Below are 24,133 nucleotides of genomic sequence, written 5' to 3'. Positions count from 1 at the left end.
GTGGCTGGGAAATCAAGTTTAGAAATCATGGTGAAGGAAAGATTGAAGGAAATCAGTTGATTTTTATCAGGGAAGAAGCAAAGTGCAGGGAGAGAGAGGAAAGCTGGAAGGGGTGTAACATTATGTGAAAGGCTGTAATAAAATGGACAAAAATCAGGTGTTTTCCATGGATGCTGGAGAACAGTGAGGAGTCATGAGCTGAATTTATTGGGAAATTGGAGAGGGTGGAGTGGAGGGCTAGCAGCCATGCAATCCCCCCTCGGAGGTGTTCAGGACATGGTTGGGCAAAGTGGCCGCTGGTCCTGCCGGGGCAGCTCCGCTGCAGCCCACCCTCCCATCACCCCGGCTTTCTGGTGGGATCTTATGGAGAGCTTGCTGGGGGGGTAATAAGACAGGGAACAGGTTGCCTGGGGATGCTGCTGAACATCCTTTGCAGAGGGCTTACAAAAGCAGGATCGGGCTGACATCTGCTAGTGAAAACCACCGCGTAGCTGGTCCTGTTGCTGTGGCCGACTGGTGCCTGGCGAGCCCCCGAGGCCCCTTTCGGTGCTGGGTTTCTGATTCTTTGATTGCACCTGAGGAGGCTCGGTGACGTTTTAATTGGTTTTTTTGTTCTGCGCTGGATATTGCTTCCATATTAAGCTATTTATAATATCGGTATTATTGTTTTCCTTTGCACCGCTCTAAATGTGAGTGGTGTTGTCTTTCACATCTCTGTAGTGCTGAAAACCCATGCTAGGCAATTCTGGATATGTTAATATGTAAGGGCTGGAATGAAATTGTTACTAGGAGTCCCATATAAAACCAGGAAATTCAATGAATACGATGAATGCTGCACTCAATAAATCCAGTAAGCTCCACTGTGCTATTTCTACCCATAAATGCCATACTGAATACGTACTTGGAGCTCTGTTGAATTATACATCACTGGTTAGCCCCGCTGCACAGAGCCCTTCTCCGGTGCGTCCCCTCGTAGGCACGGCTTTGCACTTCTGCACAGGCTGGACCTAAATCCTGTCTCCCTCTTGTGCAACACATAGGAAAATTTTATTTTTTCTGTATTCTTTATGAGAATTAACAACACAGCCCGACCTGTAATTATTTCACTGCCTTGTGTTACTTCGCTGGGTTTTAATGTTAAATTAGTCTATGCTCTCAGCTTCCCAGATTTGCATACTGACGATCTGTAGCTGCAGGGCAGTGGCTTTCAGGGAGGATAGCAGAGGAGGTTTTGGAGGCTGGAGGAGGTGAACTTTGTAGTGAAAGTCCATAAACCACCACATTTTGCACCTGGAGAATACATGGAACCTGCCCATAACAAGATTTGAGGTCATAAACTGTGCACATGGCTGCTCTCCCCTGTAATATATATATATATAAAATATATAAATGCCATACTCAGTAGCTCTCTGAGAATCCCCTGGGTACTTTTTGCCCCCCTCCTCTCACAGGTCAACACAGCTGAAAAAGCATAGGTGCTTATAACAGGAGAAAGCCAGCTGATAGCAGCACCTGAAAGCTTTTATAATCCTGGGAACACTACCCAGGTAATTAATTCCCTGGGTTGAAAGGGGAAAGTTTGTTGTCTGCACCATAGCTAGTTGGTGGAAAAGCAAGTGGCTTTTTTTGGGTGGGTGGGTGGGTGGGTTTGTTTTTTTTTTTGGGGTGGGGGGGTGGTTAGTTTTTTGTTTTGTTTTGTTTTTAATTTATTTATATGAATAGTATAGGGAGTGGAGTGTGCGTGGAATATACAGCTCTTATTTGAAAGAGATGGCTGTTTCTGAAGGATGCGGTGGCTAGTTTAGGAAGGGCAAATCTCTTTTACAAGTTAGGAGCTTGGATCTGCATATCCAGGGTGCTTATGGGGAAACTGAGGCAGGTCACTCAGCAAAAGGTGTAGCAGGGATTTAACAAGAATAATATTAAGAGGCTCATTAATAAGAGGGTAGGTTCATGCAAGTCTAGGTGCTTTACTGCTAGGGGTGAGGCTAGTGTGAAACCCTGCATGTACAAACGTGGTTCCTGGTGTGCTTTGGTGGCCTTCAGAGTTACTACTGATGGCTTTCCCATGGCATAACCTGCTGCTGGAGGAAGAAGTAATCATTAGCATCTCTAAGCAGGAACGAGAGCACTAAAATGCGTACGTGAATCTGGACCATATGGATTAATTTATATCTGAATACTGGTTGTAGGTTAAGCTATTACTGCCAACAGTTTCCCCCTCCTTTTGGTGAAGAGCTGTGTGTACCCAGAAGTTATAATAGTGCTAAGCTCTAGTCCCAGGGTCGTGCCTGCTGTCTGGGGGGAGGAAGGCTTCGTGTTTGTGCCTTGGTTGCAACACCACTCTGCTTGGTGAGACTGGAGGAAAATGGTCCAGTTCTCCGGTGCCTCTTGCAGCTGCTCTTGCTGCTGCAAAATAAATGGGCAAGGTGGCACTGTGGAGCTTCTTACCTTGGATGCCTGCTAGCGTTAGTGAGAGTAGAAGGTATATGTGGCTTTTTAGCTCTGCTTTTCTGCTTTACTTACTGCTACCTCTCTTATCTTACATGAAATATATCTAAAATACTCAGTTCATAAAAAAAAAAAAGAAAAAGAAATACATGTGAACCTGAATAAATTCAGTTAGGAAAGAAAGCACAGTTCTTTGCTACTGAGAGTATTTAAGCTCTTAAAGGTGGAGACAGAAGATTTAAGGCCCTTCTGTATAAGAAGATGGCTACCTCATTAGCAAGCTAAGCTAGCTTTATAAAGATGTAAGCCCAGGCAAGGGGAGTGGAGGAAAAGTCCTCTTTTGAGGGCATTTTTGCCCTCTGTTTTTCCTGCTAGTCGTGGGTAAATTCCTGCTGGTTTTTCATTTCTAATAGAAAAGGGCTCTGGCCAGCCCTGCGGGAAGAGCAGCTTTAAATACCTGAATTCGCAGAGTGGTCCCTTTCTTTCTGCCCACGTCTGTCTGAAGCCATGGGGCTGTCTCCCTGTTTATTTTAATGGGTCTGCGGTGGGAGAGAATTCCACCCCCCCTGTTATCCCCACGGCTTTTCTGATGTATTGCGACAAAGCCGTAGCTTCTATGGTTTGCTGCAGGCATCCTCTCAAATGATGAGGGTTTAGCAAACTGAATTGTCATCCTGTAGTTTCGAAAAGGAGCAAAGCTTTTTGATCAGCGTTACGTTCAGAGTCGAATCGCTTGTGCCACATGGGTAGGTATTTATCGTGAGGATAATGATATTGCTCAGTAGAAGCAATACTTGGTGATGCATGTAACCATGTGGATTTTCTTGGACCAACGTGTGCTGCACTGGTGTTGTGGTTGTGTCTTCTGGGGCACAGGAGATGACTGTACCCGTTTCCAAGTGTTCTGGTGTGGGCATAGTCTTATATATTTTAAAGAAAAAAAAAATCCAGTGCACATCTACAGTCACAGATCAGCTAAGTACTTCAGTGTAAACCTGTCAGTATTATTTTGTGAGGAGAGGAGATTTTCCACAATGGGAGAGAGACTATATCTCATGTTCCAAACAAAGCTTGCAAACGAAAAATCTGTTCGATATTCAGTCAGCTAAAATGAGCCATAGTATTTATTCCCAGAGCTGTGTCTTCCCTAAATATCAGATCTCCGTAAGTATCAAAGGTTCTTCCAACCAAAGTACCGTGACTGCAACATCAATAAAAGACAGGCACCTACGGATAACTCTTCCAAAATGGTTTTATAGCTAGTTAATCAATATATCACAACAGACATATTGCCTTTTATTTTCTGTTTATACACCACCCAGGATCCTTGTATATAGTGTTGACGCCAACACAAGGATACAAGAGCTTGGAGATCAATATGAAACGCTTCTTCAGGTATATTGATTACCAGCTGCTAAGAAAGGGATGACGATAAATTTTTGTATATTACCGTTCCGTCTGTGAGCCTGTTAGAAGGAAAGAAATGCCCTGTTTTTCTTTTCTATTTCTCTCTTCTGAGAAGATGAAAAAAAGGTGGCAAGAGCTTCGGGATGTTAGGTCTTCTTTTATTTTTTTAGAGAGTGGGAGAATCGAATATATTTCTTACATGACTTTTTGTCGTCTTTTCTGTCTTGGGAGGAGAGAAAACTAGCGTGATAGTGAAAAGGGAAAGAATGCCAGAAGAGGGGAAAAAAAAAGGCGCCAAACAAAACGCAAACCTGAAAAGACGACTCCTGAAATTCTTTTATTAATCTAATCAATATTTGTTTTAGTATTGAATTATTGAAAAAATGAATTGAATTACTTTTCATTGCTATGGAAAGTGGGAGCTGTATACCGCAGACTTCTGTAGCACCAGGATCTAACCTTATTTCTGCAAACACTTGGGACCTTTATTTGGCACAATTTTTCCCACTCAAAATGCAGAGGCTCTCGGAGCGCAGGCTCGCCGGGTGTGCTCAGCATATTGCAGAATTAGGCGAGCAGGAAGGCCACCCGCTCAAGGACACTCATCTCCGGTTTATCTCCTGAATTACGTTGCAGAAGCTTGAATTGTTTCCATCAGCAAGTGCCTCTCACCTTTTGGAGAAGCTCTGTGATAAGTGAAGGACACAAATGAAAGAAGTGGACTATTCCGAATGTGATATCTTTAATAAAATAGAGTTGTTATAGTTAATTTCAAGGCGTGTGTGGGGATAGGGTTGATGCTGAGGCGTTGCATTGCTCTATACAAACACGGCATCCTGAAGTCTCAGTGCTGCTCCCATCTGAGTTGGGCACCAGCCACTTCTCCTTGCTCTCGGGCGAGATGTTCGTAGGGGAAGGCAGCGATTGGAGCAGCGTGTGAGTGCGGCATCAGGTCCTTAACGTCTGCTCTTTTTCGGAGAAGGGAAAGAAAACAAGTGAGCTTACGAAAGGACATTTATAAAACAAAGCTTGCTCTTCAGATATGCCCCTTGCTTGTCAGCAAAGAATTACCATACGGTCTTTCAAGATTCAGAGCGTGCCAGAGCATCTCTTTATAAAACCAGCTGCAGTTAATTTTACCTCCTTTTTCAGCTGTTCCAGTGCATATGTTGGCAACTGAATATAATCCAATGATGCATGTGTATATGGAGGTCATAGTTTGATTATTTTGTTAACGTTTTCTTAGCCATTTTGTTAAATTGAGCTTTTTTGTTTGTTTTTGTTTTAAGTAACTGCTTGGGGAGAAGAAAGAAAACCTTGATTTTTGTCTTATCCTCTGAATTACCTGTACTGCCCGGGGTGCACAAGCAGGCTGGTCCATGCATCCCCAAATTAACAAGCCAAGTTTCAGAAACTAGGTGCTCTTTGGAAAAGAGGCCGTCTCCCTTGGATGTGAGTTTGGTCTTTGCCTATCAAAAAGGAGTTCACATCTGGGGATCGTAGCTCTGCAGCAATACAAATAGTAAATAGGGTTAGAGAGGAGATGAAGCCCAGAGAAGTGAGCGACTTGCCTAGCAAGGCCTTAGGAAGGAAAGACCTGAACCTTTGTGCCCTGGTTCCTAGTTCCCCATGAAATATTATCTGTCACTGAAAACTTCCCAATGGAAACATGTACGGCTGTGTGGCCGTTCACTGAGTTACATCTGCTAAAGTTTCTGCCCCTGTGGAGAAAATTATGCTCAGAAAAAATAACCGTGTCTGTGACAAGTTAGCGAGCTTCACGGCATCATCCCCTGGCAAGGGGAGATCTCTGAGCCAGCGTGTGTTTCTGGCTGGAGTGAGCCCCATTAATCATCTAAGGAAGCAGCAGTACATACAATACCTTTCAAGGGTGTTGCGGCAATGTCCTTAAATTTCACTTTATAGCCCTGTGCTCCTGGCTGGGCCTGCTGCCGGCGCTCAGCCAGAGCATCCCTGCACCCCTGCCCTTCCATCCCTCCGCCCCCCATCAAATCCTCTGTGCCTCCGGGTCTGGCTGTGGCTGTCCGACATAATCACGGCACTGTGGACAGATCACGGGCTGGTGATGGCTGTAAGGTGACCTGAGAAGTGGCCACATCCCCGGTGGGCAGCGCTGGCCCCCCCCCCCCGGCAGGGCTGTGCTGGGGGATAGGAGGGCTTCGGTGCTACCCGCGAGTGGAAAAGCATCGGTAAAAAAAAAAAAACAAAACAGGTCTGTTGGGGAAAGAAAGCGGTTCTTACATTTCCATAGGTTGCGAATAGAGGCTGCCAGTGGTGTTTTCTGTGAGTCTCTAATAACAAACCTGTCTGTCAAGCACCTGGGTCTTCTAATACCTGGTGAAATCACCTCATTTTGGTTTTTACATGCATACACGGAAAATGAAGTGTTAGGAGGGATTTGGAAATGTGGGTGAATGAGAGGCTGCTGACAAAGCTGAATGAATCACTTTGAGTTGAACTTTGGGATTAAAAGAAAAAGCTGGAACCAGCCAGGGGTGAGGAAGTGTGCTCCATCTGTCAAAATCATCACCCTTGCAGGGGATAATCTGCAGTCAACCCAAACCTAAAAAGCCTTCCCCAAATCAGCTTTATCTTTCAAAATGGAGGTACTGGTGAATCCCTTGTGTGGCATTTGTGAGCACATGTATGTCTGTGGCTTACTACCTGGGTAAAAACCCTTTTAGCATGTGCTCTGTGCAGCCTGCCTGGAGATCGTGTGGTTTTCTTGTAGTCACTTTTAAAATATGCATTATTCTCTCCTCTCATAAATATCACGTGCTGTAATCTTACTTGGAGTGATGCTAGCGACTATCTCTGAAGCGAGCAGTTGTGTGTGTGGCGAGGGAGGCAGAGGGGATGAGGTGTTGGGGTGCAGGGGCTCAGCCAGCTCGGGGACCTCCCCTCTTCTGTATATCCTGGAGAGGTCCGGTAGTGGGAAGAGGTTCACGTTGGGGATAGGGCTTGGGAAAAATCACGGTGCTCTTTTTGGATCCTGTGGAAATTTTCTGAGAGGTTTCATGACCCCGAGATATACCCGTCCTCTGCTGGGGTTGCAAATAAGCTCTGAATAATGCACTGTGTTAATGTTAATCCCCCCACCCTTGCTTTTTCTTATACTATAAATACAAAATAAAAAGGGTGGCTGCTTTTTCCCACTGTAGGTGGGAAAAAAGGGTAGGATGAATCAGCACAGACCCCCAGGCTGTTTAGCTGGGGATAGCGAGCTCTGTGCCATGTCCCAGACACTTGGCAATCGGCCCCATCGGTATACCCTGACTCCACGGGCAGGCATCCAATTCATCATAGTCTAATCACACCAGGACAAGGGTCTCGCTGCTCAAATAACAGTGAGGCAATGCTGTGCTGATGGTGTAAATTATGCAGCCCAATCTTGGGAAGGCTGCGGGAAAGACAGTCTATCAAAATGCCATTACACGGCGCGCACAACTTGCTGCTGCTGGTGGCTGGGCAGGCAGGTAGCTGCAAACTCTGCTTAATGACAAATTTAATGATAGGCTCCTGAAGAATTACTGTTGATTACTCTTCTCATATTCGTTTCAACCTTTCTCCCTGCGGACACAGAGATGGGCATACAGCAACCCTGTTTTAAATCACCCTCCAGCCCTGTATGAAACAACTCTGAGTGCCAGCTGGAAATAGTCAGGTGTGGCTTTAAAGGAGAAAAAAAAAAGAAGAGAAAAAGTATGTATATTAAAGAGCCAGATTGCCTCTCAGGAGAAGGGGATGCAGGTGGGGATTAGAGGGAGCTAGGGATGCCTGATGGGTGCAGAGGTGACCATCCATTTGGGGCCTGGGGGGAAGGAGAGTCGGTGCTCTGCCCCTGCCCACCCTGCCTGGGGGCATCGCTGGGAAACTCCTGCTCTCCTGGGATGACAGCCTCAGATGGGAGAGAGGCATCACGAAGGAGCCAAATAAGTGATTTAAGACTATTCTGCCAAAAAAAACCCCAAACCAACAAAAGTTGGCGCTCGGGCACAAAATGTATCTGCAAATTCATGAGTGTAGAGTTTCCTATTACTTTATGTCCCAAATTCTCCGCTTCCCAGGCAGTCCCTCGAATCATCTTTGCAGAAACAAAACTCTTGGTTGCACCATCCCTGCCTAGGACTTCATCCAAGGCAGGGGAAATGACGGAGTGTGGGATCCCTGGCTCAGGGGGCCACTGGGCCACTTCATGTGGTTTTGGAAATGCGTAATGGAAAAACACATATACACACATAAGTATGATAACGATGTCCATTGCATCACATCCGTGAGAGAAAGGGGAATTTGAGCCGCTGCATTTTAAGTGACAACAAGGCTATTAGAAATTAAAGCTTTTTTTAGTCCTGTAGAATGGCAAACGTTTTTTCCCTCATGGGAGAATCCTCCTGGCACATCCGAACGAAGTAACTCTTGTTTGCTTTGTGTTCTGTGTGAGGGACAGCTTTTGGTGGGACATGAAGAGCAATCCAGCTAAAGCCTTAACCTCCCCTAGTCCCCTCCAAAAAAGAAGAAGAAATGTCTGTAATTTTAAGATGGTTTCATCCCAACAGGAGTCTGGTCTACAGAGCAGCCCACTTGAAATTACATCAGCTCCCATCATAAAGTCCTCTTGAAACTTTATCATCACCATTCCCAGTGCGAAGTGTTGCTCTTTCATGGCCCCTTTGTATTCCCCAATCTGACCACTTCAGCTACTAAAAATAAACCATTTGTGTTATCAGGGAATAAAAGCAGCTGAAGTATCCTGGGAGCTTTTTCTACCCAGAAAAGCATAAAGTTAGAAACTACCTTTTTCAAGACACTCACATTTTTGTTACGATCCATTTTGGACCACGTATTCATTAATTTCAACACCGACTGTAGATCCTAAAAGCACACATAGGAGGTGAAGGCAGGGTGGGATGAAAGGCTCGAGGGATCACAGAATCAGAGAATCACAGAATCGTATAGGTTGGAAAAGACCTTTAAGATCATCAAGTCCAACGTTAACCTAGCACTGCCAAGACCACCACTACACCGTATCCCTGAGCACCTCATCCAAACGTCTTTTAAATACCTCCAGGGATGGCGACTCAACCACTTCCCTGGGCAGCCTGTTCCAGTGCTTGACAACCCTTTCGGTGAAGAAATTTTTCCTAATACCCAATCTAAACCTCCCCTGGTGCAACTTGAGGCCATTTCCTCTTGTCCTATCGCTTGTTACTTGGGAGAAGAGACCGACCCCCACCTCTCTACAACCTCCTTTCAGGTAGCTGCAGAGAGCGATAAGGTCTCCCCTCAGCCTCCTTTTCTCCAGGCTAAACAACCCCAGTTCCCTCAGCCGCTCCCCATCAGCCTTGTGCTCCAGACCCTTCCCCAGCTTCGTTGCCCTTCTCTGGACACGCTCCAGCCCCCCAATGTCTCTCTTGTAGTGGGGGGCCCAACACTGAACACAGGATTCGAGGTGCGGCCTCACCAGTGCCAAGTGCAGGGGCACGATCACTTCCCTAGTCCTGCTGGCCACACTATTCCTGATACAAGCCAGGATGCCATTGGCTTTCTTGGCCGCCTGGGCACACTGCTGGCTCATATTCAGCCAGCTGTCAACCAACACCCCCAGATCCTTTTCTGCCAGGCAGCTTTCCAGCCACTCTTCCCCAAGCCTGTAGCGTTGCATGGGGTTGTTGTGGCCCAAGTGCAGGACCCAACACTTGGCCGTATTAAACCTCAAACAATTGACCTTGGCCCATCGATCCAGCCTGTCCAGGTCCCTCTGCAGAGCCTTCCTACCCTCAAGCAGATCAACGCTCCCGCACAACTTGGTGTCATCTGCAAACTTAATGAAGGTGCACTCGATCCCCTCATCCAGATCATCGATAAAGACATTGAACAGGACTGGCCCCAGCACAGAGCCCTGGGGAACACCACTTGTGACCGGCCGCCAACTGGAGTAAACTGCATTTACCACCACTCTTCGGGCCCGGCCGTCCAGCCAGTTCTTTACCCAGCGAAGAGTACACCCGTCCAAGCCATGAGCAGCCAGCTTCTCCAGGAGAATGCTGTGGGAAACCGTGTCAAAGGCTTTACTGAAGTCAAGACAGACAACATCCACAGCCTTCCCTCATCTACTAGGTGGGTCACCGTGTCGTAGAAGGAGATCAGGTTGGTGGAGCAGGACCTGCCTTTCCTGAACCCGTGCTGGCTGGGCTTGATCCCTTGGTTATCCTCTACACGCCGTGTGATAGCACTAAAGATGATCTGCTCCATCAGCTTCCCTGGTGCCGAGGTCAGGCTGACAGGCCTGTAGTTCCCTGGAATGCGGAGCTGTAAGCGTTTTCATGGGGACGTCCGACCCTGGCTGTGAGAGGGTAGAGTTGGGCCAGAAATGGTGTCGGGGTGGGTCTGATCCCATCTCAGTAAGATCCTACTGACTTGAAGCAAACTTTGGATGAGGTCTGGGAGCCTGTATTTCACTGAGTCCACCAGGCCAATCGCTCGGGGTGACTGGTAACTAGAGATGGATGCATTTAGGCAAAGTTACGCTACTTTTCTTCTGGTATCTAATACTGATACATTGAGATTATTATTATTAAGACACAATTAGGAACATAGATTTCAAAAATAATGTCATCATCAGTGCTGCCAGGGTTGTTTTTTGGGTTTTTTATTTTTAAGGAACAAGCTTTTGCTGTAATGTTGTTTTATGGATTTTTTTGCTTATTTTGCCTTTATTCTAAATGATTTATGAACGTCTCTGTCATCGTTTCATTCCTTCTGAAAAAGCTTTGTTTTTTGAAGAAGCTGCAGCATGTCAGATTAAAGTGCAAATACCCACTTCAAGGCTCTAACAAGTTCTGTGCCACTAAGAGCCTTTGATTTCTGCATTTAATTATGTCTCATTGGATTATAATAGTCCTATTCCTCCTTGTTTCTTGAACTCAGTTTTCCATACTTATCTTGCACTTAATTAAAAGTGCCTCCTTCGCTGCTAGGCTGGTAGTGAAATTAAGGCTGACACACGGGGGAACTTTGCATCTGGAGGAATCTTATTTTTAACCTCTAAAACTCAGCACCTACGGGGCTCCTGGTGGGTGAACTTTTATTCTAATATTGTGAAATCTGACAAGAAAACAGTCCCATCTGCATCACCGAAAGGTTGGATAACGTTCCCTGGAGACCTGTCCTGGATGGTGCCCACCTTCCAAAGTGATTCAAAATCCATGGTGTCATACATCATTTGACTGGGTTTTGCTCTTTAGATGCGTAATTGCAGATGCGCCCCAGGGCTCAGAAAATAAGGGGGACTTGACACTGACCAGTGAGACCCGGAGGCTGGCAGGGTGCTGGGGTAGCAGAGCCTGGACCACCCGGTTACCCCTGCCGGGGAAGCTGGTGGTGATATGGCAATCTTTGCTGGTCATGGTCCCTGTTGCAGGGTGGGTGGCTGACCCTGGCCGGACTGTGGGACCATAGCCACTTCCTCAGGGCTCTGTGCCAGCTGAGGACTCAAGTTTTCCTCTGGCAGATCCTTTTAACATATAGCATATTGCCATTGTACTGATCTTAATCAAGACTTGTTTCCTCATTTTCTTTCTGTAAATGTAAATCCCATCTGTTTCATATTGCTCAGTATAATGATATCAGCCAGTAATGGTAGACAATAATACGGACGCAACCAAAACACCTTGAAAGTTGTCTACTCACAACACATGTCATGAGGCATAGATGATCTTCAGTTTTCTCTCCCCCCACCCAGTCCTTGGTCTGCTTCAGACATGCCTCTCTCAAGTGACAAGGGTTGAAATTCTCAAATTTGACTAGTAGGTTTTTTAGGTACCTCAAGGGAAACCAGCTTTTCAAAAGTTTGGGGTGCCTGCAGCTGGTCACACACACAAAAAGGGCCATCTTGGTTTTTGGCTCCCCATTTTTGTTTTCTGGGAGCAAAAATGCATGTATTTATCCCAGTTTCCATTCTTCCCTTGCATAAAGAAATACTCATCACAAGTCTAAAAAAGTGAAAGGTTATTCTGGAAATCTGGTGTTAAACATTTGCAAGATATTTAGAGGTGCAAAGAATGAAAAAGTTGAATACCATGCTAATTTCTAGCTAAATTTGGCTAAATCCTAGCTAATGTCTTGGCAAAGCTTTCCCCACCTCCCCTTTTTCTTTTAATAGTAGCATTTTATGATTAGTGATGAGTTTGTTTTTGACTTTTTTTTTCCACTGTGAAAGCAACTTCGTTAGGGAGATGGAAGAAGCAGCAGCACTTGACCCTTTTCTGAGAGCCACCGGGTGCCCAGGAGAGGACAGCAGATCTGCTGGACTTCGCATAAAACATAAAAATTGGTGTGGGGAAGAGAAAAAAAAAAGTCTTTGGACAAGTGAAAGAACTGCTGTGTCCAAACCAGCGTTGTATTATGGAGAGGTCTCTGTGCCGGGGTGGGAGAAACAGGGTTGGTAGTTCTGCTGAATGCGGGATGTCTCAGCGGACAAGCAAATCACAGTCTCAGAAACACTGGGCCAAATTTGTGTGTTGTGCAGCTCCATTACAGTCAAATAGAGTTACAGCAAGGACAAATTTTGCCTGGTGCCTAATTCAGTCCTTTATGGAAAATATTGATTACGACCCATGCTACATAATGCCTGCATGATGCTACGAAATCCATGGCATTAAACGCAGAACCAAAAGTTGGTAAAGTTATCTGATTTGTGTCTCATAAATGCGCAGTTTACAGTGTATTTGTCCAGCCAGTATTCAATGTACGTGAATGCATGGGAAAGAGCCCGCAGATTTAAGAGAGATTTTATTTAGTTATTTCACAAACTCCTACTAAAATGTTTAGAATGCTGTCTTCAGAAGAATAATAGCTAATGCAGCGTAGTAAGTAGTTTGGGTCAAGTACTTTCAAACAATTTTTGTCAGAGCTATATGCTAGATAGTGTTCTAGTACGTTAAGTTAATTATATGATTAAAACGTGGTTCTTGCATTACCCACCAACATGAAATGCTGTGAGGAGACAAAGCAAAGAAAATGTACTTTTGGCATTATATATATTGTTACATTTTGAGTTGGCAGCTGCTTTGAGGCACTATATCTGACTTTGAGGTCTGTGCTATTCGTATCTTACTTATCTGGTAACTCTCAGCTGAGGCAGTTGAGAAAACTCTTTAAAATTTTCCAAGTACCTGCAGTTATTTTCAGTTCTAATCACTTTATTTCCGTTTTATTCCATTCAGCTCTATTCAGTGGAGTGCATTTTCCTACGTGGTCTATGAATCAAGACCCTTGAGTCATCCTGGCTTCTTGGGATCCGCCAAAGGATTTGAGAGTGTTATGCTTCTTATTCCTGAAGCGGTGATTTGGGATTTTTGAGATCAATGCAGCTCTTTCCTTTGATCCCTATTTTCTCCTTCCCATGGTGCTAGAAGTGCAGATCTGGACGTGGTCCTCCTCTGCCCCAGCTGTACCCGCAGCCACATGGATGGGTTTTCAGGAGAGTCCTCCAAGTTTTCAGGAGGGTCCTCCAAAGCATTTCCAGCCTGGTCCGACCACTGCACTGCAGGGATCCGATCATTGTGCTGGCTGTCCTCTTTGCTGTGGCGGCCAAGGGAAAGTGTTTAAACTCTGCCACCGTAATAGGATTACGCCTTTATACCCTGAATGATTCCAGCTTCAGAGAAGCATTTTTGAAATCAGGTTTGGATTCCCACGGGTTTTGATTATTTTGGGAAGCTGGTAAGTGATGGTGCGATTCATGGAGCTAATTACAGCGAGGCATACATAGCGTAGGTTTTGCACTGGAAGGAGTAGAGCTTGCTGGGGAAAACCAGCTTTGGCTTTCCCAGGAAGTCTACAACCAAAAAAAACCCCCTCTTGCAAGCTGTCAGATGGGTCAGGACCTCCAGGGCTGTCCCTTGTCCGCGGCTCCGTGGGTGATGCACACAGTGGAGCCCAGGAGCATCCACAGCAATGGAAAGCCCTGGTGAAGCTCTGCCCAGCTGGTTCTGCTTCCAGCAGGCTGGCTCGTGTCTGAAACCAGCTCCCTCCTCCAACACTGCCAAAGCATTTAGCAATATGGAGTATTTAAACATGGCAATTGCTCCTCTGATCTAGTCCCTGTAAAAGTACCTCTTAAGGTAGGACATCTAATTTGTCTGCCACTAAATTCCCTTTGTTGAGGACTCTTACTTCACGCTGCCACCAATTTTCTCCTACTCTCGCTTGCTAAAATAATACATTGCACTTGCCTCTTAAATCAGACACCAGCTTAACCCTCTAACAAAGTTCACGAAGCCTGTTTGCTGTGAGGGTCGATTTGAATATACTTTTTTATTTGGGAAATGCCACACGTATTAGGTCTGTCAGCCGGCTTTAACGTGGCAATTGTGGGGCTTGGTTTTCCTGAGATGGTATGCTAGGACTCAAGACATTTTCTTTACCATAGACAAAATCCTCTCTCCAAGAAGTGCTTTCTGTTTCCGGATGTGTTAGTTATTTCCTATTCATTATGGTTTTCAAAAACTTCTTGCTGGTGTTATAGTCTCCTCTTCATTAACACATCTCTAACTATGGTGATGATTATTAGCAATGCAGCAAAAGAAGTGACTAGTCCAAACTGGATCTCCTAGCTTTCCTACTCAGGTGTGAGAAGATATTCTCCTGCAGTGCTCAGCCTTTGCAGGTAGGACAGCGTTGTGGGAAAGATTTCTGTGATCCAGACACACAAAACTGTAGCGTTTTTCTTTGCCCTTTTATTACACAGAAGAAGGATGGGTATCTGCCCCAGAATGCAACTTATCTTTTATTGGAAAAACAACAAAGCTATGAAAGAATAAATTATTAAGATAATTAATCAACAGGTGGCAAATGAAAAAGGAAGCCAAAATGAAATGGAATTATCTGTGGACAAATGAGTCATTTTAAATTGGCTCTAAGCTTTGTAATTGAAGGTGCAAGAGTGCAAAACTTATCACTGGAAGAAAACCAGAAAATGGGTGTACTTAAGGTTGGGCATTTATGAAAGTAGTTTTATTGCACATTACCAAATTTTATAATGTCTTCATTGTGTCACTGTTAAGTGTCCAGAATTCTTCTTGTTTAATGAGTAAAATAAAAATGTGTTTAATGTGCCAGTATTAAATAGGTCCATGGGAAAGACAAGTCTGCAAAGGATATTTCTGCTTTAGTACTCAGTATTTTGTCAAATGATGTCTTATGGAAGACGTGGAAATAGAGAGCAAAGAGTGGGCTGTTGGTAAATGCTTCGCTTCATTCTCCTCAGAGCTTAATTCTCCGAGGTGGTCTTTCTGAAGGAGGACAAAAATTAATTTCTCATTTACAAAGGAACAGCATAATGACTGCCATGAAAATAGCACACACAGGTCCATGTGCAGGTGTGTCAGCAATTGACTGCAGAGAGAAGGGTGATAAATTTCACAGCATGTAGTTTTCTGACAATTTCTAATAGCTCTAGTTTTCATACAAGTCAGAGCTGTAAAGCTCTGTGAGGTCTTCACATAATTTTTATACACACACCTGAAATTTCCAAGAGGGGACACAGTTATCTTCTTTAAGGATTTCCCTTTAAAATAAGCATTTTTTTTCTGATTTACAAAATCACCTTCAGAGCATTTTTCTGATTTCTTCTTTTCTAAGCTCATTTATCGACTCAACCTGCGAAAATCACCAGTGATGCTGGAGCAGAGGACCAGCTACAGCAGCTCTGAGCTTGGGGCATCCTCTGTGCCAGCCTGGGACATACCATGTTCGTTTTGGGGTTCAAAGAGTGTGCATAGCTTTCTCTCACCGGTTGCAGTGGGAGGGTGGGTTCAGCCCTGATCCTCTTTTTCCTGTGGGATCACTGCTTGGCTGCCACACACGCCTCTCCTACGGGGCTGGAGTGGATGTGGTTATTAGTGTGTGATTAGCATGTGGTTATTAGTGTGTGATTCTGTGATTTTGGATGCTTTCTCTCGTTGCACAATTCACGTCGTTGCCTGATTAGTGGTTGGCTCCATTACGTGAATGTGCTAAGACTTAAGTAAAAGTACTTGGGGTTTATGAAAATACAGAGCTATTGTGAAAAAAAATCTGCAGCACTACAGAAATGGTGATTTAGGATCCGCACTAAAACCTTCAGCTGCCGAGCAGGCTCCTGTGGTCGTAAAAATTCTCCGTTATACAGATGTTTTCCACACCAGAGCAAAAACACTGTTGCAGGATGTCACCAATATAAAACACGTCTGTCAAAATTTTGTATCTCAGCTTGTCCCACGTGGGGGGGGGGAAATTGCTTCTTGTGAAATGGGCTTTAGAAAGACCATGACAACATGGTCTGTGTTACAGCACTTACATACAGCTTCCTACAGTGATCCAGGCAAGCCTTGAAATATTTCTTCTTCAGCCAGATCTTCTAACACAGAGGGAAAGAAAAGAGGTGGCTTCCTGGCTGTGCACCTGACCTTTGGAAAAATGAGTTTTAGTGTTGCGCTAAGGTGCTTGTCCATTCTGATTGTCCTGGCTGCTTTGGATTGCCTCCCTGTATCTTCCTAAGATGGCAATGTTTTTATCTTGAGGTATTGGATCATATCTTTTAAGAAGATTGAAGGGAATTAAGTCTCCAGGCTCAACTCTCTCCTCTTCCAAGCAGCTGACAAATTTTAGTATGTTCTGTGTGGCAGTTACTGGAAATAGCTGAAGTCTGCAGAGGATGAACCGGGATCCATAAAAATGTTCTTCCTACTTAAGATGACAATTTATAATTTAACTGTAGCTCCCAACTTAATGATGGCAGATTTACACGTGGTGCCATCCAACTCTGCCTTGCTTTATAACTGAGGAGCTTCCCTGAATTGGTACTGGGCATCTGAACGATGGAAAAAGTGTGGAAATAATGCAGAAAAGCTAGCAACATCAGAGAAAACCTCAGCACGCTGCTAGTACATGTTGTCTTAATTAACTAGGATATTTAAAAGTAATTAAAGCGAGTATGGTTTAGGAAATGAAAGATGAGGCTTACTTGGGAGATGTGCATTTTTTCCTCTGTGAAAGCTAGGAGCAGAAGAAATTAGTACAGAAAGAAATTCAGTTGGTATCGATATTTACAGGTAAAATAATAGATCTTGATGAGGAGGGTGGGTAGGTAGGAAGAAATGGAGGGGAAGCAGGTTACAGTATAGCAAGGAAGAAGGCCTTTTAGGAGGAGAGAAAACAACAAATATCTAAGACAGAAAACTTTCTTCTTACATAAAAAATTCATGAGCCCTGTATATCCATATAATAAACAAATATAAGGGAAGACTATTTCAATACATATTTTTATTTTCCTGTATAAAAAGCTCTAGCTTCAGTTCATATTGGTTTTTATTGCCAGGTGCAGTATAGAGATCTCATGTAGCAGTAGATGTGATAACTCTCAGAGTCTTGGTAGGCTTTTAATCTGCTTCCCAACCCTGCGGAGCAGATCAAAGGTCCCCTCACAGAAGGGGATCCACCTTCAGTCCATGGATTTAGACATGATTGTTAACCAACCGCTCCGGTGACTTCACATCTTGGTGCTGTATGGGGGGTAATCACTTGATAGCAAAGACACAGACTGCCAAATATAGCCAGGGCACTAAATGTAGGACCTCTTAAATCATGAGTTTGTGGTGTGCTGTTTTAGATGTGCCTCGGGCTGCTGGAAGACGCGGGTTCCCTGCCTAGCAATGAACCTGAGCAACAGCAAGTTTGGCTTTGGATCTCTATCTGAACAGCTCTCCAGCTACATACTGCATGGAGAATTTCATATCAATAAAATCACTGGGTTACTTCAGTCCCTAGTCATGACGGGGTACCCGAAAGGTGATTTTTTGCCTTTTTTTTTTTGTAAACCAGATTGCTTATGAAATTTTAAACACTTCACGTTGCAGAACAATTTTCCTTTGCTTACTTGGTGTGATTACACAAAGCTCTGCAGGAAGATGTGCTGTAACTACAATGTCATTAAATAACATTTTCTGTTGGTGGGATTATTTTCTCTCCTTCATGAGAATATTTAATTGTCACTGATGCTAATGGGAATTATGTGTCTTTGGAGGGTGTGCGATTAATACTGAGATGATTCCCTGGCCAAGGCAAACACAGTGAAACAAAAAAAAATTAAAGAAAAATTCTGTAAATAAATATCTGCCTCACAGTAAGTTCTGTAAAAACTCATCCCCTCATATATCCAGCTCTTTCTTGTAGTTCAGATCGTACTATGAAGGGAAGTTAAATTACCCAACAGGGAATGTGTCTCACAGATAAGTTCTGCAAGACAGCAGAGCATACAGCAGAGTTAGAAAAGTAGCAAGTACAAAGTCAATTGAATGGCATGCAATTATCTCCCAAATTATAAAGCGCATTTTTCAACCCCCATAGCATTTTATGGAATTGCAAGTTAGATTAAGGAATCCCACTCCACCCACTGCTGACCTTCCTCTGGCTGAAAATAACCTCTGAAAAAAACCGGGATGATTCTAACTACCAGCTCAAAAAGCTAGTTGACCTTCCGTGATGAAAACAGGTTTGTGTATTAACATGTCACATTCCTATTCCCAAAGAAATAGGAGTACTATAAAACTAGCCCCTGTTTGGTTAGAGTTAGCTATATCAGGACAAACGGCTTTGTAAACCCAAAGTGGCAGATATGGGTTTATTTAGATATTTTAAATTTTTTTTTCTCCCCACCCAGCAGCTGCAGTTGACCAAAAAGCAAATATCAATCTGGTTTCCCTAGGAAGTCTTTAATTCTTCATGAATGGAAATATAAGTTACACGTAGAATTCATTTCTGTAATTCTATAAATCAATTTCTAACTGGAATTTGGATATTTACATGCATGAAAAAGTGGTCTTCCTCTCCTCTCAAACTGCATATAGAAAAAGCTCTTTTCACAAATGGACGAGCTCAGAAGTTTATTTAGTGCTTCCAGGTTGCCAGTAGGCTGGGAGGGAGTAGCCTGATTCCAGAAGCTAGGAAGGAAGATGCAAACCTTAATGAATTTAATAGAAGTGGTAAATTTTTGGAAGCACTCTGCTATGCTTTTACTGAATAAGACGCGGGCAGGAAACTGGACTGAGCCTGGAAAGGTTTCTGTTTTAGGCAAAAACTATTCAGGTTCATTGGTGGGTTTCAGCCGTGATTTCCACATGGCTTCCTTTCCCACCCAGGGAATACAAAGGAAACGCAAGAGGTGGCCAAGAAAGAACAAGGATCTGTGAGCGACAGGAAAAAAATGGCTATTTTTTTTTTTTCCAGTAATCTCTTCATTTAGATGTATAAAAGCATTTGGGATCCAAAGCAGCAGACAGGTAAGTGTCTGCGAGGGCTTTTAAAAGTGCCTAACTGTCTGACTCAACTGATAACAAATAATTATGATAGAAAGCCGATCACTTTTTAGTTTCTAAGGGCCTACAAGTAATTTATTTTTAAAAGCAGACTTAAAGTCCTAAAATACTTTGAAAATTTTACCTACCATGTCTCACTTGTCTGAAAGCATCAAGCAGATCCGGAAAGAAGCCAAAACTGGTATTAAGATGTCTGTAATGTCATTTCTAATTTGCTTAATGATAAAAGCTCTAGTGAGGCTTAATTTGCTGTTCTGTGAGGTTTGTACTAAGAATCCTTGACTCTGATATGATTTAACATTGTTCTGACATAGATCTATAAAACAAATGACTAGTTTATAATAAAAAGTAGAAGCATTATGATATCTTAGGGGCAAAAAAAAATCAGTATCTCGTAATTCTGGGCACACGGTTTGAGCCACCTTCAAGGCAATTTGCATCAGCTGAAATCAGGTCCTTTTAAGATTCCTCAAACAGAGCAGAGAAACAGCCTGGTGTGATAATTAGAGAAAGAGCTTACGTAAGGCTGTCCGAATATCCACATCTCTTGCTGAGTGCAGGCAGGTAATACTTTTGAAAGGCAGGCCCATAAATGCGTGTTATGCAGCGTAACAAACATGTAAGTGTCAGACTTGCCCGAATTAATGTTCCCTGCCTGGGAGGAGGAGGAGGAGGAGGAGGAGTAGGAGGAGGATGAGGGATGCAGAGGACGAGGTCGATGGCACTCCCAGAGCTGGTGCAGCTGGTGCTGTAAATCCCATGGCGTCGTGGCTGCTGTGTCGAGGGCAGGTGAAAGCCTCAAGGAGTTGCTGAGGCAGGAGAAGCTGAGTCAGTGCATGACTTGAAATATATGGCAGAGGTTATTGAAGAGCAGATTTTGGCTCTGAAAATGGGGAAAGAGGATTTAAGGAAAGAAGAAAAGCGCTCTCTATAATACACCATCAGAAGTGTTTATTCTGTGGCAGTCAGAAGAACCAATAATAAAGTGTGTGCACATCAATTATTTAAAACAATTCCAGCAAATACAGACTTTGACCTCCCTTACCAGCCCCCCAAACAAAAATACTTTGAGTGTTCAAAATTTATTTTGATTCCTTTTTCTTCAACACCAAGTATTAGTTCAACTGGATTTGCTGTCGTCACGTAGGAGGGGAAAGAAAAAGAAAAAAAAAAAGAGCTTGGGCAAGACAGTGAAGCTTTTCCTCAGCTCTATGAAGAGGATGTCTTTTGTTTTGAAATACTACAGAAATGATAATAAGTCTTATAAAAATTATCCAGTCACTGGAGCACTGAACACTTCAGAATCTGTGTCGCTTGCAAATCCTTATTTATTTTTGGTAGCTTTTCTAGATAGGATAGTGATGGAGGAATCGAATCCATAGACAGGTCCACACCTTTGCAGTCACGCTAAAAGGATGAACTGGAAGGAAAAAAGAGAAAATAAAGACAATGTAAGAAATGTCTGACAGGGAAATTCCTATCCCAAGAACATACACTTAAATTAAAAAAAAGTCTCTGAAGCAACAATTCCTGGCAGAATTATGCAGAGATGTATGAACTAATATAATGATGGACAGACTAACTGTTAAAGCTAAGTTTCATGATCTGATATTGATGAGGATAAATATAGTGAGGTGATCATATGAGATTTCAGCTCTTTGAGAAAGAGAGTATCTACTGATAAGAGAGTGATGGCACTGCAATCCAAGAGCTAAAATGGCAAAGCTAACTTACATGTGCAAAGAGAGCTTCTCCTGACACCAGCGGCCAACTTAATCTTACTTAACTACAATAAAATTAGACACTTAGTCTCTGCTGATTTATATACCTATGTTGTACCTGTTTTACACAGCTGTCACACGCTCACACACCTATTATAAACATCAATTTTAAACCCATTATAAACATAATTTGCTACTGATGGAAACTAAATGACTAGTTTGGACTTGATGTCTAGCTTTAAGGTGGCCCAGCTTAAGGGAAATGAGCATCCTGCACCCAATTTATTCTCGGCCGGTCATTCTGGACATGAATAATGTTCCCCCATCTTACGGGCTCTGCCATCGCGTGCTTTTCAGATGCACTATGCTGGCTCAAAATTTAACACGAATGGGAAAGAAAAGGAGGAGGGGGAAGGAAGAGGAGAAAATATTCAGCTTCTGCTTTTGTATTCAGGGCACATCCCTGCTGCCTTATTATCACATCAGAGAGTCTGAACCCATCAGCACTTTCATTACGCAACATTTTCCTCCCCCAAGAATTTATAATTCCGCCATCTTAATTTGTTTTGGGGACACTCAGCAGTCTGATTCCCTATCAGAGAGAAAATTTGTTTTATTAGAAAACATCTATGAGCAGTTAATCCGGCAACTTGATTCTAGACCTTGAGAGGTCAATGCATAATTTAGAAGGTTTTGGATTCCATTCTGATTGCTTCTCGCTCAAAGACAACCTCGATTACACAAGCTCAGTTTTCTGAGGGCCAAAGTCCTGCTTTAATCATCAAATATGCTGCCATTGACCCTGACGCCTGTGTCTGGCCCATAGGGTTTTCTGTTTCTCATAGCCAGTGAGGTGGGACGATGGAGCGGAGATGGTGCAGCCCCGTGGGGTGCTGGAGGTGGGGGACAGCTTGCAGCTCCAACCATGGCAGAGCACTGACCATGAGAGGTGGGGGGAAGAAATCGCCGCTTGGTAACAGAAATCAAACTAGTGATGGATTTCCAGCAGGGATAGGGCTGCGTGATGCTTGAACCACACAGATTGTGCCTTATGAAACTGGCTCTTGGGGGCCAACTGGGGTCTCCTGGAATTAATAGGAAGACTCCCACTGGTCTCTGCGGGCAGTAGGTCAAGTCCTCAGTGCAGTAAGGCTCCTTCAAACCTCTGCCGGAATCCATATTTCCAGGGAATGGGAGGAAACTGCAGCTGCAGCCCTCCAATAAGTAAAACTCCTATTGATTTACAGCCTGCACCACATGGAGGTTTTGTGGAGATGAATCCTGTAGCTTATGAATAGGAAAGAAGGGCCAGCATTATCTTTCCCAGTTACAGCTCCCTTGCTGTGAATAAATGTTTCATTTTTATTGCATTTGTTTTGCTGCTTTTTAAGCATCCCAACAATTACGTGGTCAGCAATATGAAAGGCGTAAAAGAAATCGAGATCATTTACAGCTAGTTCACAAAGGCTCCTCTATAATATGGTGGTCCAGAGAAATTCTGTGTTGATGGGTCCTATTACAAGTGGAAGGAATGAAACTTTGAAATACTGTTATTTCATCTTTATATGACACATAATGAAGTCAATTCAAATGTCAGTTTTCAATGGAACACGAGATCTCTCGGAAATGTGATGCCCATTCAAACTTAAAAAATAACAATGAGGTATAACAATATCCAGTGTGTATTAAGGACATGATGCTATTACAGAGCTGAGAGTTGGAAAGACTTAATTCTTTTTTTGCTAAATGAAAAGCTAAGAAGAAGAAGAAATGATTTTCCGGATTTTATGGTATTTGTCTCATTTCCTTGAAAAAATCCTGAAACCAATTTCATGTTTATTTAGCTTTTATCAAGAAGTTATGAAGTCATCTTTTAATTTATGATGAGCCCATTCTAATGCATTTTAACAGCTAAAATTTTATCAAATGGTTGATTTAGATAGTCTTCTCTGACCAAGCCTTACTTATCCAAAACTCTCATCAGACTAGTCATCTGTGGCATTATCAGTGCTAACAGTTAAAAGAGTGTGAATTTGCAACGAAGTATGTAACTGACTCCCACCTCCCCCCAAAAAAAACACCCAAAAAACCCCACATAAAGTTCCTTTTATTTGGCATTTAGTTTGCCCTAGCTCATTTTGAAGAGTCCTGGTCGAAATATAAGAACTAGAAAAATTACTTTAGGAAAACAAAACAAAATCAAAACCTTCCCTCAGACCGTCCCAGCTCCCTCTCATCTTCAACAACTATAGCTGTGAGATAAAATACCATCTCCTTTTCAGCTCACCTAATTTTAGACCTACACAGCTGAGCTCTTCCTCTGAGCAAGTTGTCTATTGTCCTTTTACAATCAATAGAGAGGAAGAGGCAAGATTAATCTCACTCATTTAAGAAGTCTGCTTTGTGATGAGATGAATGGTGTCCTAGAAGCGCTATTTCCCTTCATCACCTATAAAATAAAGTAGATGTCTCACTTATGTGAGATGAATCCCATTTCAATATTTAAAAGCAAACACGAGACTGGGCAGCGCTTGTCTTTCGGGCTTTCCTGTACGTTCCGGTATGTCCTTGTGTGAGCAGGCTAGTGCAGCACTGGTGGGGTTGGGCATGTCGTGCTCCTGTGGCAGCCAGCAGCCGCTGGGCAGGGGGTACCCATCCCTGTCCTATTCCCACCCTTGCTGTGGGTCCTCCTGCAGAAGGAGCGAGGGCTAAGGTGGAGAGTAGGAGCACAAGGGGCCAGGCAGGGACTTGGTGCTGGTTGCACCTCAACCTCTCCTCTGTGCAACACCCGTGGGCTGTGTGTGCGGGACCAAGGAGGGCAGTGCCGGCTCGGCTCCTTGTATGGATGAGGGACATGGACCAGGGCAGTGCTGGGACTGAGAAAAGGGCTGGAACGGTGCAGAGAGAAGAAGCAGTGAGGCACATTCAGATGGGCAGTGGTGGAGGAAGTGATGGAGGCCAGGTGAGAGGCAACACTGTGGCGGGCAGGTGGTGCCACTGCCGAGCTGGGAGCAGGACGGGTGGCACCAGGATAGCTCTGGGAAGCACTGGACTTGTCAATCCAAAATAAGCTAGTGTCATGATCTTAGTGGACAGTCTCATGATTTAGGAGTTTGGAAATGCTAAGATAGATATCTACATGTATCAACCAGTTTGAAGCCTAAATGAGGTCGTTTA

The 24,133-nt window shown here is 43.7% G+C and overlaps 1 protein-coding gene across 1 annotated transcript in view; it reads right to left on the bottom strand.

Moving 5' to 3' along the window:
* Window positions 1–20,243: 20,243 nt before the first annotated feature.
* Window positions 20,244–24,133, bottom strand: part of LOC142409538 (bifunctional heparan sulfate N-deacetylase/N-sulfotransferase 4-like) — an 89,141-nt gene continuing 85,251 nt past the window's right edge. Inside the window, exon 14 of the mRNA XM_075501193.1 lies at window positions 20,244–20,655. The gene's annotated coding sequence lies outside the window, so the exon portion shown is untranslated. The remainder of the gene's footprint in view (window positions 20,656–24,133) is intronic.

This window comes from Mycteria americana, chromosome 4 (genome assembly GCF_035582795.1).
Source record: "Mycteria americana isolate JAX WOST 10 ecotype Jacksonville Zoo and Gardens chromosome 4, USCA_MyAme_1.0, whole genome shotgun sequence".
In the NCBI taxonomy this organism is placed as follows: domain Eukaryota; kingdom Metazoa; phylum Chordata; class Aves; order Ciconiiformes; family Ciconiidae; genus Mycteria; species Mycteria americana.
The sequence above is the reverse complement of the archived record's forward strand: the minus strand, read 5'-3'. Positions and strand labels throughout refer to the sequence as shown.